Source organism: Podarcis liolepis, assembly GCF_965112155.1.
Source record: "Podarcis liolepis genome assembly, chromosome: 12".
In the NCBI taxonomy this organism is placed as follows: Eukaryota; Metazoa; Chordata; class Lepidosauria; order Squamata; family Lacertidae; genus Podarcis; species Podarcis liolepis.
Window position 1 is genome coordinate 21,220,084 of NC_139563.1, and position 16,284 is coordinate 21,236,367.

Genomic DNA, 16,284 nt, shown 5'->3' on the forward strand with positions numbered 1-16,284 from the left:
TCAGTTTATTGGTTAATTTTTCTAGTAAGGCTGTTTTCCATACTATTTGGTACCATTGGTCCATGCTTACTCCTGGCAGGCCTCTCCAGTGTCTGGTTATGTTTCTGGCTGCTGAGAGTAGGTGGGTTATGAGTTCTTTGTGATGTGAGTGGGCATTATTGTCTTGGAAGATGTTTAGTAGGCCCAGTTCTGGGGTGATTTCTAATTCTTTATTATTTTACATATTTCTCGTATGGCTGTTGTCCAGAATAGTTGGATTTGGGGGCATTCCCACCGCATGTGGAGGTATGTGCCTGTGGAGGTGCACCCTCTCCAGCATTTTGGTGAGGTTCCTGGGCATATTAGCGCTAATTTCCTTGGTGTTAGGTACCACCTGTAGGTGAGTTTCAGAGTGAGTTCTTTCCTTTTCGTTGATATGGATTTAAAGAGGGGTTTAGACCACATTCTGGTCCACTGAGTGGGGTTAATCTCATAGCCTATGTCGTCCTCTCATTGTTTTTTTTAAATTATTACGTCTAGGGGGTTCGTGGGATGTTGTAGTAGTATGCATTTGTCTACCTACGGTTCCACATCTTATAAGTTTGAAGTATTGTGGAATTTGTTTTTGGAGGAATCAGACATGGAGGAAAGGGATAATTTCCTTGATGAGCTCAAATCATCCCATGTATGAGGATAAGGCAATAGGGTCAGAGTCAGCCAAGCCAGTTGCTATGGCAACAGTCCAGTGCCACCTGTATAGGTCAGGCATCCCCAAACTCGGCCCTCCAGATGTTTTGGGACTACAGTTCCCATCATCCCTGACAACTGGTCCTGTTACCTAGGGGTGATGGGAGTTGTGGCCCCAAACCATCTGAAGGGCCGAGTTTGGGGATGCCTGATATAGGTGATGGAGGCATCTCCGCTCAGCTGTCCGGTGTCTTGTCCTGAGAGTCAGTCAGTGAGTGCTGTCGGAAACTGTGTTACGTCTTGAATTGCTGGAGCAACAGAAATACTTTCTACTTGTACATATCTTTATCTGCAAAGCCTACAAAGTGTATGAATGTATCAAGTCCCAAACTGTATTACTGAAGCCTGATCTTCTGCAGCAGTCAAACTCTTTGGACCTTAAGCTGTCTCTCTGTTGTGACTGGAACTCAAGGCAACTTCTGTTGTGTGGATATCTCACTTCAGAATCCCAGTTTTTGTGAGGAATAGTATTAAATCTGGATAATCAGTAAGAAGTATTGCTAATTAAAATTTTATATTATTAGCATATATGGTAGCTAGGTGTGCAGATGCAGTTCAAATTTATAGCATGAAAGGCATATGATATTAATTTGCTGAGATGGAGCAGAATCTGTTGGGTAATAGGGAACTTTCCATGGGTACATTTTCCAGCTGATGGGAAGCCAGGGAATGTTGGGATGTTTTCCTCTCCTGTCTCCCCACTTGCATTATTTTTCTCTAACGTGCTGAAGTAACAGCAAACAAATCAATTTTGAAGGAAGGAAGGAAACGAACGAAAGATTATTTGGAAATCCAATTCACTAAAAAAATTCCACATTTCGGTTAACTCTCAAATTTATTTACAGGTTTAAGATATGTTTTGTACACCTCAATTTACATAAGAGGGAAACCAGAGATAAAGCAATTTACAATGAGGAAAAGCTTTCTGCATAATTAAAACAAACCTTTATTGTCTTTAAAAAAGGTGCCATGCATGCCTTATTTGCACATCTTTCACTGTAAGTCACTGCAAAGAGTATATTTGTAATGTGTCAGCATAGCAGCTTGGTATTCTGCTTTAAGACAGGGTCTTGAGGTCCCTCCATATGTTACTAGATTAGCTGAATGGGAAAAGCAAAAAAAGAAAGTTGCACTGAAGTACTGGATTTGCTGAAAGAAAGAATTCTTAAACCAATTCAAAAGTAAGTACACTGTCAAGTTGTATTCACAGCAACGTCATGTTAGCACTAGTTTGAAAGTTCACTGCCAACTTTCTTCCATTCCCCCCACTGACTGACACAAAACCTTTTCTGTTTTAAATGCCTGTTTTGAATGTAGGGGTTAAAGTTGTGAGAATAACCCACCCATTGCCCATCCTCCCAGAAAACACTAGTATTACTAGCAATTGTTTCTCATTCCACCCTAGCCCAACTCCTAACATTTCAGAAGATAACTGAACACATTTTACTGTTTGGGTACTATGTGCTCATAACCTGGGTTGAAGGACTTCAAGATTTCAAATAAAAAAATTGTATTTTTATTGGGGGAAATGGACTGATTTAAAAGGAACAAAAAGAGGAATCTAAACTACTCTCTGACTGATTCAATACGGGCATCTAAGAAAATTGATGGAGCTCTCAAAACAGCTGTACACGATCTCATTTTTAAAAATCCAACAGGACAGCACCTTTCAGAGCAATGCAGTTACACCCCCATACCACTTAAACTAAACTGGAAATGTACTCCCAACTGACTCCAAAGAGGCAGTGCAATTCTTCATAGCTGTTACAATTCCACTCCGTTCCCCCCCCCGTCATGTGATCTAAAGGCATCCAAACAGAAAACCCTATTATTTCTTTGACCAGTTATTGTGCTCCAGGATTCCAACACCCTGGCATTTATAAGAAGACCAATGAGGGGCAGGGAGCAGCTCTGTTACAGCAATGCCAGTTCCCAGCTTCCTGTAGTCTTATGTGACCTGCTAAATAAAATCTGTGGGGTTTTTTTTCTAACTGATGAGTGATGGTTTTATAAACTGCCCATGGAATTAAGACTAAATGGAGATGTCATCCCCTCTGCAACCTGTAAATCCTGCAGCATTTCAAGGGACCTCAAGCCGCAAGATTGAACACGTCCAAGTCCACATGGAGCAATTAGCTAGGGAAGATATGTTAAGAACATACTATTCAGCGTCAGTATTTGAGGTTTCCAAAGAAGCGGGATGCCAGGGCTGGAAAGGGGTTAGTTTAACCTACGGTCTGCTAGTAAAACTGAATGACTGTGTTGCAAATTGATGCATGTCCAAAAAGTGTCACCAACGTGAAAAGTTTGGAAAGATCTGGACTATGGTATCTCTCTGTGCTGGGACTTGGAGGTCCTGCTTTACAGTGGCACTGTCCTTCCTGGATGGGTAAACCCAGGAGGTGGTCCTGGGGGACTCCTGTTCAACATCTTGGCTGTTGGCCTGTGGCAGGCATGGCCAAACTTGGCCCTCCAGAGGTTTTGGGACTACAATTCCCATCATCCCTGACCACTGGTCCTGTTAGCTAGGGACGATGGGAATTGTAGTCTCAAAACATCTGGAGGGCCAAGTTTGGCCATGCCTGGCCTATGGGGTCCTTCAGGGTTCTATTCTGCCCCCCATGCTATTTAGCATTTAAATGAAAACGCCGTAACTCACTTTATGCGGGGTGTCTTTGAAAAGTGCTCAGAAACCTCAACTGGCTCGAAAAGCTGCAGCCAGATCGTTGACTTCTTTGCACAGTTCAAAGTACTGGTTATGACTTTTAAAGCCCTACGCAGCTTTAGTCCAAGCTATCTGAAAGACCGTATTCCCTAATACAAACCTGCCTGGATGTTGACATCTTTGGGAGAGGCCCTTCTCTGAGTCCTGCCACCTTCCCAGGCACACTTGGTAGGGAGAGGGTCTTCTCGGTGGCTGTTCCCAGACTTTGGAACTCCTTCCCTAGAGATGTAAGACTGGCTCCCTCCTTGTTGTCCTTCCGCCAGCAGGTGAAAGCTTCTGTTCCAAAAGGCTTTTGGGAACTTTTAATGAGAGGGCTGGTGCCATGCTGTTTTTATTGTAATTATTTGTGTGGTTTTAATAGATTTTACATATGTGTGTAGTTTTACTTCTAACAATGTTTAATTGTTTTCTTTAGTGTTTCCTTTTTACATGTAAGCAGCCTTGAGTCCCATCAGGAAAAAAGGTGGGGTATAAATAAATATATAATACTTTAATTATAAGTAAAACCATTGAATGTACATATGAAAAACATCGGTCATAGGAACACAGGGAGCTGCCTTTTACTGAGTCAGACCATTGGCCCATCTGTCTCAGTACTGTCTACCTTGATTGACAGCGCTTCCCAAAATTTCAGACACTGTTTTCTCCCAGCTGGGGATTGAACCCAGGACATTCTGCATGCAACATACACATTCTCCCACTGAACCATAGCCGTCCCCCATAGCCACCATGTTGGACTTGCAGACGAATCTGTCCCAGTCCCAGCAAACATTGTTCCACGTATTTGTGCATGCTCGTTGTGACGGTGAAGGGCTCCTGATCGCCAGAATCCATTGCACAGCAACGCTTATAAATCGGCCAATGGAGTAAGAACTGCACTGATGCCTATGATATTCTCCGAATCTTTCTTCAACTGAATGATACAAAGAGAAGCACGAGTGAGAACATCTTTGTCTCCATAGATCATATGAAGCAATATTTCATCCACTGACATTTTACACATTCTGGAGACCAAGGGCAGCCAACATAGTGCAGTCACAATGTTTGTTGGACTACAGTTCCCATCATCCCTGACCAGTGGCTATGCTGGCTGGGGGTGATGGGAATTGGAGGCTGATGGGAATTGAAGTGCAGCACATGGAGGGCACCATGTTGGCTACCCCACTGCAGACTGTAGCCCTCATCAGAAAATTGCATGACCTTCATAGAGCTAATACGTGGAGCAGAGCAAAACCACACCTCTTGTCAGTGAGTCCCACCCCAATGTCCATGCAAGGATTACAGTGGTACCTTGGCTGCCAAATGGCTTGGCTCCTGAACGCCGCAAACCCGGAAGTAAGTGTTCTGGCTTGTGAATGTTTTTTGGAAGCCAAATGTCCATTTCAGCTGCCAGCATTGTTTCTGGGGCCAATCAGAAGCCGCACCTTGGTTTGCGAACGTTTTGGAAGTCGAACGGACTTCCAGAACGGATTGAGTTCAAGAACCAAGGTACCACTGTAATTACTTGTAGGCATTGCTCAAGGGTGGGGATCTAAAGTGAGCCTTGCTGTCCTCCACATGAACCCTATTGATACCATTTAATTTTGGTATATGACTAGTTTCCCTTGCTTTTTACTTTTATACCTTTGGGGGCATTTTTTCCAAAACAACACCTACATTTCCTCATTGTGGTGTGCATGGTTATTTCCACCACATTGCTGTTTTATCTTTCCAGCCTACCCTCTGATGTAGGTTGGGCTGACAAACTGACTGGCCCAAAGTTACCCCATGAACTTCATGACCGGAAGGGGATGTGAATGGGGGTCCCCCACTTTAGCCCAACAGTGACCGTTCTTAAAGAACTCACACGTGAAACTGCTTGACCTAACAAAAAATATGTAACGAGTTCCTAAGATTGGCCTCCATTCCTAAGAACTTGAAAGTGACCAATGTAGCACACAATTTAAACAATGGATCCAGAGGGAATCCAGGAAATTGTAGGCCAGTTTAACGTGTTTTCTAGGTAAATTGGTGGGTGGAAAGCATTATTAAAGTTAATCAAAAATATGCAAGCTCAAATCTTCCAAAGCAGGATCAACATGGTTTCTGCCAAAGTAAGTTGTGTCTCATTAATCTTTCACAGTTCCTTGGGAATGTCAATAAGCTTGTGCATGGCGCTTGCTTGAAGCTTGGATCATAGAGTTGGAAGGGATCAGTAGGATCATCTAGTCCAGAGGTGGCCAACTCCCAAGAGACTGCGATCTACTCACAGAGTTAACAACTGGCAGTGATCTACCCCCTTTTTGGGGGGTTCAGGTCAAAGTTGTTCAGCTTTTTTTAGGGAGGAGGAAAGCCCCATTTTCTTGCGGTTCAGGTCAAAGTTGGTGAGCTTTTTTTAGAGGAGCCAAACTTGTTGAGCTTCTTTGGGGGGAGCCAGTGATCTCCCACAGATGTCCACTGATCTACCGGTAGATCACGATCTACCTGTTGGACGTGCCTGATCTAGTCCAAACCCCTTGCAATGCAGGAATCTTTCATCCAATGCGGGGCTTGAACCTAAAACCCACAACCGCGCTCTACCAACTGAGCTATCCCTCAGGGTTATCTAGTAAGCATTGTATGCTTGGGATTTTTAAAAAGCCTCTGACAAAGTCCCTCACCCAAGGCTCCTGAGCAATTTTAGTAGTTGTGCATCAGTAGCTGGAAGCACAGAGGAGGAATAAATGGACAATTCTCACAATGGAGGGATTTATTCATTCCTAAATTTATATCTCACCTTTCTTCCTAGGAACTCCGTGTGGCATACATGGCCCCCTCTTCTCCATTTTATCCTCACAAAAATGCTGTGAGATAAATCAGGTTGAGATATTGTGGCTGGTCCAGAGAGTCATGTACTAAGAGAGGTTCCCCAAGAATCTGTATTGGAACCAGTGCTTTTTAACCTGTTCATAAATGATATACGATTAAGAGTAAATAGATTTTACTGACCTGTGGATAGTACAGTAAGGAGGGAAAAAATACATGTCTGATATTTTGGAAACGTGCATATACATATATATATAAAGTGACTGCAAGCACAGGGAAACAAACACCTGCAGGCATGCCCACAATGGACCACAGGTTTCTGGAATTCATGGGGGGGGGGACAGCAGCGCATCCCCAAGTGTGGATGGAAAACATTGAGAAAGAGTGCAATTAAAAGTCAGGGCTGTGCAAGCCACATGCACATTAAAAATCTGGTATGTTCAGAGCCTATGTCACATCCTAAGTATATCTACTAGTATGTCATATGAGCAGGAAATCTATTTATATTCTTGTGGTATCTGAAATCCGGCACAAGCATCATTCTGTACAATAAAAAACCTAAAACCTTTCACTGTGGCATTTAAAAGAACTTGCTTGGCAATCACATAATTATAATAATTTCTAGATTCATGATCTCTTGTGAATCTGCAATTTCTCACCAGTTTATTCCAAAACTGCTTCATTCAACTTCGGTGAAATCTTCTTAGTGCTAGCTTTAAAGAACAGTGCCTTTTTGCTCTTCTGGATCCTAGCTGGTCTTCAGCAAGCTTTTAAAATATATATATATATTTATACGTGGCACACTCATCATTAATTTTTTTTAATCAGAAGGCGCTAAATACTATCAAAACAGCAGATGCAGCAGCAAGCAAGTTCCTTAAACAATCAGGTCATGTGCATAAGAAGTAAAACTGAAAGTAAAATACAATTTTTTTTATACTTGGGGTGTGTTCACATTCCTGCCTCAGAGCGCTATTAAGTTGTTGTTGTTGTCGTCGTCGTCGTCCCCCCGCCAGTGTGTTTCATGCCTCTTTCTGCCTTCGACTGTTCTCATCAGGACAGCTTCATTACTGTCAGATTTGTTCCTCCTTGAGGTGCTGATGGCAGGAGAGAGACAAATTAGGAGTGGCTTAAGGACTCCAGTCAGCAGTATTTTATAATGGAGTACAAAATACATAACATGTCATGGGAACATGAATTAAAAACTCTGCACTGGAAATGCGGTGAGTGTACAGTAAACTGAAGTGGGGGGCCGCAGGTCGCCCACCCTTGCGGAAAAAAGACTGCCGAGAAGAAGGAAATTCCCAGTTAAACGGGCTACTGGTTAAAAGATCACTTTCATTGCATCTTGGCTTAAAAAGGCACTGCGCCCTCTCGTTCTGAATTTTCTCGGGGAGTTTCCCTCAGACATAGCTGCCACATTGCAGCCAAGAAACTGATGCTTTCGCTGAACGGAGTTTCCCTCAGCATCGCCTCGCTCCCTCCTCCCAACCGACTTCTGAGGCGGTTAGCGGGTGGGCGTTTCCCGAAGGGCGAACCTCCGCCCAGCAGCCATTTTTACCATCTTTTCCCGCTCAGTTCCCCCTTTTCGAGATGTTTTATAAACTCGTGCTAAGTGGGGCCGGGCTGCCCTACGCCTGGTTTACTCGGATAACGGTCTGAACTCTCTTCGCCGCTGGGAGGAGGAGAAAGAGAAAAAGCGATGGCGCCCCTCGACTGCCACACGGACTGCGTGGAGAGGCCCCTGTCGCGCGCGCTGCGGGACTTAGGCGGCTTGGTGGGCGCGCACCCGTGGCCCTTCCTGCTCGTGCCTCTGGCGCTCTCGGCCGCTTTGGGCGCCGGCTTCGCGTTCCTGAGCAGCCTGGAGGACAACGACATCGAGGGCCAGTTCACGCCGCTCGGGGGCCCCGCCAAGGGCGAGCGGCGCTTCGTGCAGGCGCACTTCCCCACCGACGACGCGCGGCGCTTCTCGACCGAGAGGCTGAGCACCGAGGGCTCCTTCGCCTCCCTCCTGGCCGTGGCCCGCGGCGGAGGCTCGCTCCTCACCCGGGAGGCCTTCGCCGAGCTGCTGGCGCTGGACCAGGCGGTGCGGGGGCTCCGCAGCCCCGACGGCGCCGCGCTCCCCTTCGCCCAGCTCTGCGCGCGGAGCAGCCCCGGCCACAACTGCAGCAGCACCAACCCGCTGCTCAGCTTGGTGCAAGGCGACCCGGCCGGGATACAGGCGCTGCTGCCCGACCTCACCTTCCCGCTCTACTTCCCTCCGCTCATTGCCAACCCCCTTTACCTGCCCCCCTTTCTGGGAGGCCTCGACTTGGGCCCCGGGGATGGGCCGGCGCGCCCCGTCCGGGCAGCCAAAGCGCTGCGCCTCTTCTACTACTTGCAGGAAGATCAGGCTTCTCGCAGAAACGACAGCGCGCTCTGGCTCCGGATGTTTCTGGAGCGCATCCCGGGCGTGGTGAAATCCTTGAACCTTACAACCATCCAGGTAAGTGTCTCCTGGCACGATGGAGCCGGAATGTGACCGATGTGAATCTCTGTGTCTGCCTGATGCATTACTTACTGCTTACTGGAGCGAACAGGATCTGAAGTCAAATCACTAGGGCCAGAGGTTCCCCATGCCTAACCCACCTGCATCAGCAAGTGGAGGCATTCAGTGGCGGCCAAATTTGGCCTGCCAAACTTCACCATTTGGCCCATAAGGCCATTTTACCCAAACTATGCCCTCACGCCCTACATCTGATGTCACATGTGATGTCAGGCACAGGGCAGGTAGAGATAGGGCTAGATCAGCTGCACATACCACCGATCCCAGCAGAAAGGACCACCCATCAGCTGATGTATTATACTTGGGCACCATCTTCCCCTACTCCCATTGGCCCACTTTGACAGGACCACCCATCTGTCAATTTCCTCTACCCACCTGTCAAAATTGGACCATAGGATGGGGAGAATCAGGATCTGACCTGATGGTGGTTTACTGGGGTCTTGAGAATAATGTTCGTTGCAGGACTTCCAACTGCACTATAAATAAAGCTTTCAAAATATGTTTAAATAGGGGGAGCAAGGGGAATGAATTTGGGCCCCACTGCAAAAAGCTTGGGGCCCTGAATTAACCTCTAGCAACACCTCCTCCAGATTATGTCAGTGTGATGGCCTGATTTGTTCGAAATGCATATCATCCGATCCACAGCTCCTCACCCATAGGAACCCCTCCCCCTTCTTTGCAAAAGTGAAAACAAAAAAGGACTTGCTCACTTAACCTTTGTAGAACAGAAAGCAGACCCTCACTGCGTACTAAAACTGAGGGTTAACTAACAAGCCCAAGCAAAATTTGTACTGTATCTGTTTTCTTAGCTGGGGTTGTTATTAGTGCAACTAGTTCTGCTTCTCTGTGCTACCCAGGCCTGAATAGTTTCTCCCTTTCTCTCTCTCTCTTTTTTTAAACCTTTATCTCCCTTAAAAAATCTTTTTTAAATTAAGTGGTTTGACTACTGGAGCCAGTAACACTGTTCAGTGTAAGGCTATTAATATGCCTCTTTGCATCCAGAAGGGAAGCAAAGGAACTGCTCCAGACAGGTAAGTTTTATTCCATTTGGGTTAGCCTGTTGCAGCTTTTCATTAATTAGCATGTGTTTTCCCTCTCACCCTATTAAACAGAACTCATTGCTTTGAACTTACGCCTTCTGCTGTAGCCAGGGACGCGGACTTATAAAAAATATTGGGGGGGGCCGGGAAAGCTCATGAATAATAAATAAGCTCATGAATATGCAAATAAAGTGGCTCCGGCCCTAAATAGGGCAAGCCACGCCCCCCAGCCAGCCGATTGGCTGGCTGGGAGGTGTGGCCAGTCGGGATTACCCTGTTCTCGCGGGGGCTGAAACCGCCAGGAGGAAGGAAATTCCCCCCGGCAGTGCCTTGGCAGTGGCGGTGATGCTGCGAAGCAGCGAGGTAGGAGCCCCCGCCCCCGGGGATTCCCTAATCTCGCGGGGGACGGCCGGGGCTCTCTGGCTAGGGCGCGCGGCTGGCTGGCTGGCTGGCGAGGGAGCAGGTGGGGAGGAGGCGGGGGACGGCGGCGGCGCTCTGCTGGAAGGGCGCCCGAGATTATTGGGGGGGCTGAGCCCCCCCAAAAAAATTTTTGAGGGGGCTCGAGCCCCCTCAGGCCCCATGGAGTCGGCGCCTATGGCTGTAGCATCCAACCAGACATCAATGCCTGACATTTTATTGAAAGGCTATCTTTGTTTTAAAGTTAATTATCCTGCCTCCTTTGGACAATTATTTTATTATAAATATCAGGTGGGGTATAATATGCACATTTAAACAATATATGGAAGATGTATCTTTCAGCAGAAATGGGGTTTCTCCCTCACAATCCTCAACATTTGGTTAGTTTTACTGGCAGGCCTAACAGGAAGACTAACGGCTTCTGTTCCCTGCCCTGCCCACCCCCAGATAAAGGGGAAAATAAAGAGACAATTGTTCAGTTCCATGCTGCTTCCCGCAGAATTCTTTTTTCCTCTTCCTGCTCCAATAAACTTTTAACAGAGAGGTTGGGAACACCAAGTTGAAAGTTGATTCAGTTCTCAGCGCTACTAGTTTCTGTACAACTCAAGACTAGTCCTAAAATAAGTGGATTCAAGGCCCTTAGTTGGTGAGCACAATAATTTCAGAGCTCTGCTGGATTAGACCAAAGCATCCTTTTCACCCATAATGGTCAAGGAGATGCTTATGGGAAACCCACAAACAAGACATGAGGATTGTATCCTTCTTTTGCTCTTGTTTCTCAGCAATTAGTACTCTGGTATTGGACATGGAATAGCATCATGACTGGTTGCCATCGGTATTATTATCCTCCGTGGATTTGTCTGATCCCATTTTAAAAGTTATGTAAACTCGTGGCTGTCTCTAGAAGTTCGAAGCCAGACAGTGGTGCTAACCTGCGGCCTCTGCCAGCCATAGGCTGTGCACACATTGGTGACTTGAGACTTTGTTCAGCCAACCCAACCAAGCAGCTTAATGAAGACTGAGAATTGCTGGGCGGCCTCAGAATGTTGAGTGTCCAATGGGATGCGGGGTGAAATGAATGATTCTCAAAGAGGGCAGGGCTGGCTAACTTGAAGCCTTGGTGTATGAAGTCCTGCACTGTTTAGGAAGGGCTATCCGAAAGACCACCTCACCCCTTATATGGCAAGTCAAGTCACTGAGGGCCTCCAGCAGATACCACCTGATCAGGAGGTCTGTTCCGCACAATGTAGGACTTGGGCCTTTAGTGCTGTGACACCTGTCCTTTGGAATTACTCCCCACTGCTTGAATATTACACAGACGCTGTATCGACTGTCTTTTAAGTGCCTCCTGAAGAACCTTGCTCTTAGCAAGTAGAGATCTTTCCCAGTCTACATCTGTATTGGAATTGTTTTAAAGATGTTTTTATTGTTTGCTATCCTGGGCCCCTAAGCAGGAACACTCCATGCTGCAAAATGTATTTCAGGTCCCACTTATATTCTGCTAATTGCACCCTATCTTTATACTCTTGTGAGCATTTAGATTTATATATTAAGAGAGAGAAAATATTTAACATGTGACCTTCTCTCCCCCCCCCCCCTCCCTATGGCAGGTGGCTTATTTTACTTCATTGTCCAGACAAGAAGAGTTTGAAAAAAATACTAAGGAAGTGGTCCCTTTGTTTTCCATCACGTATACCTTAACAATAACCTTCTCAATTATCTCATGCTCAAGGTAATTGCTGAGAAAAGGGAAGTAATTTTTATCTTTTCATTTTGTGAGAGTGTATGGGGGACTCCCTGGTCTTGAATGGGGCAACTGTGTCTGTGAAGGAGGAGGTGCACAGCCTGGGAGTCATTTTGGACTTACAGCTGTGCATGGAGGTGCAGGTCAATTCAGGACAGCTGTCTACCAGCTCCATCTGGTGCGCAGGCTGAGACCCTACCTGCCCGCAGACTGTCTCGCCAAAGTGGTGCATGCTCTAGTTATCTCCCGCTTGGACTACTGCAACGCGTTCTGTGTGGAGCTACCTTTGAAGGTGACCCAGAAACTCCCAACTAATCCAGAATGTGGCAGCTAGACTGGTGACTGGGAGCAGCCACCAAGACCACATAATACTGGTCTTGAAAGACCTACATTGGCCCCCAGTACATTTCTGAGCACAATTCAAAGTGTTGGTGCTGATCTTTAAAGCCCTAAACGGCCTTGGTCCTGGATACCTGAAGGAGCGTCTCCACCCCCATTGCTCTGTCCGGACACTGAGATCCAGCGCCGAGGGCCTTCTGGCGGTATCCTCACTGTGAGAAGCGAAGTTACAGGGAACCAGGCAGAGGGCCTTCTCGGTAGTAGCACCCGCCCTGTGGAACGCCCTCCCATCAGATGTCAAAGAAATAAACAACTATATGACATTTAGAAGACATCTGAAGGCAGCCCTGTTTAGGGAAGTTTTTAATGATTGATGTTTTAATGTATTTTTAACCTTCCGTTGGAAGCCGCCCAGAGTGGCTGGGGAAACCCAGCCAAAAGGGTGGGGTAGAAATAATAAAGTGTTGTTGTTGTTGTGGTTAGGTATCATGTGTATGCAGGCTTAAGAGGAGGTAGTAGATCTACCAAGCTTCATCTGAATGTCTGCTATCTTTCCCACATTCCATCTTAAGAATGCAGACTCAATGGCCTTACCAACAGCTTGGAAGCTTGCATCCTTTTTTGAGATATTTTGTGCAACTAGAGCTTCAAAACAAAGCTTCACACAGCTTCAGTACATGCATAGCCGATCCATTTTGTGCTAACGGGTTTAGCTTGGTTCAGTGGGAATTAGAATCTTCTTAATCTGTTTTCCAGGCTGGACTGTGTACGGACAAAAGTGTGGGTTGCAGCTTTTGGGGTGCTGTCAGCAGGCTTATCTGTCGTCAGCAGCTTTGGATTGCTGCTCTTTTGTGGGGTGCCGTTTGTTGTCACAGTTGCAAATTCGCCATTTCTTATCCTTGGTAAGTGAGCAAATGTACACATTCCTCCTGACTTCTCCATTGGGCTTTTCATTAATACATTTAAGTATGATGATGGGTGAAAATTCTCTTACATATCTACGGGTTTGCGACGTTAAGGAACCTTTTTTTTCCGGGAGCCAAGCCATTCGAGTTTCAAGATATCACTGTATTTCTCTTCTCGCATGACATATAGGAACTAATATGTTATACATTTGCCATTCTTCAGGGGTTGGTGTTGATGACATGTTCATCCTGGTGTCTTGCTGGCAGAAGACTAAAGTGAAGGACAGTGTCAGAGATCGAATGGCTGACACCTACAGAGAAGCAGCTGTGTCCATTACCATCACGACCCTCACAGACGTGTTAGCCTTCTACATTGGAATTGCAACTTCATTCCAGTCCGTTCAGGCATTTTGCATCTACACAGGAACAGCCTTTGTGTTCTGCTACTTATACAACCTGACATTCTTGGGGGCAGTTCTTGCTTTAAACGGGAGACGAGAAGAAAGCAACAGACACTGGCTCACATTCATGAAAGTGAACAATGAGCCTCAGGATTCTCAGGGCTACACTTATAACATGTGCTGTGTAGGAGGGTCTTTTGATGAGTCCACTGGAGCAGAGACTGAACACCCCATGAATGGATTCTTTAGAAAGTATTACGGTCCCTTCCTTATGCACAGCTGGACCAAGGTGCTTGTGGTAGTCCTTTATCTCATCTACTTGGGTATTAGTATTTTTGGCTGCACTCAAGTCCAAGAAGGTATAGATCTTCGAAATCTAGCTAGTGACAATTCTTATGTCATCCAGTATTATGAATGGGAAAAGGAATATTTTTCAGAATACGGCCCAAGGGTTATGGTGGTTGTTACTGAAAGCAAAGCTTATTGGGATTCATCTGTCCGTGTAGATCTTGAAAACTGTATGAATGCACTAGAAAGCTCATCCTACATCAACAAGAATTTATCAGTGTCCTGGTTGAGAACTTACCAAGATGTTGCTAAACGTATGTCTTTCAATATAGATGACCATAGGCTTTTCATTGACAATTTAGCCACCCTTTTTGGGATTAATCCAGACTTCAAGTGGGATGTTAATGTTATTGCTACAGAAATATTAGCATCACGTTTTTTCATACAGTCAATGTTACTACTGCAGTGGATGAGAGGAGTCTTTTAAATGAACTGAGAGGCCTTGCTAAGGACTGCAAGGTACCGTTAATGGTTTATCATCCAGCTTTTATTTACTTTGATCAATATCTTGTGATCGTTCAGAACACAGTTCAAAATGTTGTGATTGCTGCTGGAGCCATGCTACTCATTTCCTTACTACTCATTCCCAATCCTCTTTGTTCTTTGTGGGTAACCTTTGCTGTTGCCTCTGTTATTGTCGGTGTAGCTGGTTTCATGTCCTTCTGGAGTGTGAATCTTGATTCCATATCCATGATCAACCTTGTAATTTGCATAGGGTTTTCAGTAGACTTCTCAGCCCATATTTCCTATGCTTTTGTTGCCAGTGAGAAACACAAAGTGAATGACAAGGCTGTGGATGCCTTGTACATCCTTGGCTACCCTGTTACGCAGGGAGCTATTTCCACTATCTTGGGAGTTATTGTCCTCTCCATGGCATCCTCTTACATCTTCAGAACCTTTTTTAAGATAATGTTTCTGGTGATCTTGTTTGGGGCTGTTCACGGTCTCATTTTTATTCCTGTGTTCTTAACTTTCTTTGGCTTTTGTAGTAAAATGCCAAATAGACAGCTTCCAGTCAGTGCCCAGAGCTCCAGTGCTGGAGGAGTTCCTCTCTAAGATACAAATACTGTATTATGAAACTGCCTAATGTAAACATGACAATATTACAATGAGAGCAGTTTGATAATGGAACTAATTACCTAGAGGGCAGGAGTGGGCTCTTCCTGGTGAGCATTTAAGGTCCCCATCCCTACCTTGCAGGCTGCCATCTGATTGGGTTTTACTTTGATTCTGACTTGATTTTAGGAGGTAGGATGTATTTTAATTGATTGCTTGATTTTATGGTAATATGTCATATATTTGATGTTAGCCTCTATGAGCCCAGTTTTGCCTCAGATAATAAATAAAGTTTATTATTATTATTATTATTATTATTATTGTTATTGTTATTGTTCCTCAGTGTTCTCTCTCCCACCACTTGCGGGCCAACTTTGGAAAGTGAGCAGGACCACTGACATCACGATTACATCAGGTGGCCCTTTTGCCCACATGGGTCTTGCAGAGCACTTTTCATAGGGCTTCGTAAGACCCAATGATTAGCTGATTGTCAGGTGTTGCAAAGCCCTGCACGCAGCATTTTGCTTAGGATATTTCAGGCACCACCATTCCCCTGATTGACAGCGCCTCAAAACCCCTTTCAGTTGAGCCACGTTTCAAACCTGCCTGGAAATACCACCCATTGAAGTGGGTACCCCTCCTTATCCCAGATCTGTAGGGGCCTACTAAGGTAGAATCTCTTATGTTCTCTGTGACGCTATGATATTAGCACCCAAAATGTACAATATATCAAGTTTTGCTTGTGTCATATTTTCTTTTCTTTTTTTAATGTATTTTTTTAAAGATTTATTGGTTTACAAAAATATGTGTGATGTCTCTTTTTTCGAGTTACCTTTTCTACAGGTCAGTTTCATTTGTTGAGACATTAGTGTTACATTAGGAAGAAAAGGGGGGAAGAGGTGGAGGGGGCCATGGTGGGTGGGGTGGGGATGTTTCTATTTTACTTAATGTATGTGTGGGGTTAGGTGTCAGCATCGTTTGTGCAGGTTCTATTCGCTTGTGTTCCTTTGGTGGTGAGAGAAGTTGGGGTTTGCCTAGGGTGTGGTTGCTTGTTTTGGCTGTGGTCAACTTTGTTTTCATGTGTGAGTTGGGAGGGTGTTTTTGAATGTTGCGGCTGGGACAGAGGAGGGAGAGTTTGGTTGTGTTCTCCAAGCATATTGTGTCTACCCTCTGTCTCATCATCTAAAAATCTGATTCTAACCTTTGTAGCATCTTTGAAAATGGTCCTTGTCCCATTTTGTTGCCTTTATGGTG

The 16,284-nt window shown here is 45.4% G+C and overlaps 1 protein-coding gene, 1 long non-coding RNA gene and 1 pseudogene across 5 annotated transcripts in view; 2 read left to right on the forward strand and 1 right to left on the reverse strand.

Annotated features, from left to right (window-relative positions):
* Nucleotides 1–8,512, reverse strand: part of LOC310689620 (phthioceranic/hydroxyphthioceranic acid synthase-like) — a 54,830-nt gene extending 46,318 nt beyond the window's left edge. The window contains exon 1 of one of the 3 annotated variants that reach the window (XM_083467345.1): nt 7,961–8,512. The gene's annotated coding sequence lies outside the window, so the exon portion shown is untranslated. The remainder of the gene's footprint in view (nt 1–7,960) is intronic. The other 2 variants (XM_083467343.1, XM_083467344.1) reach the window with 2 other exon arrangements.
* Nucleotides 1–16,284, forward strand: part of LOC310689715 — an 83,690-nt gene that overhangs the window by 54,721 nt on the left and 12,685 nt on the right. The gene's annotated exons all lie outside the window — the stretch shown is intronic.
* Nucleotides 6,399–15,300, forward strand: LOC310689645 (patched domain-containing protein 3-like; annotated as a pseudogene). The gene is made up of 4 exons (XR_014530117.1): nt 6,399–8,720; nt 11,848–11,969; nt 13,077–13,222; nt 13,449–15,300. The product of XR_014530117.1 is annotated as a patched domain-containing protein 3-like (transcript).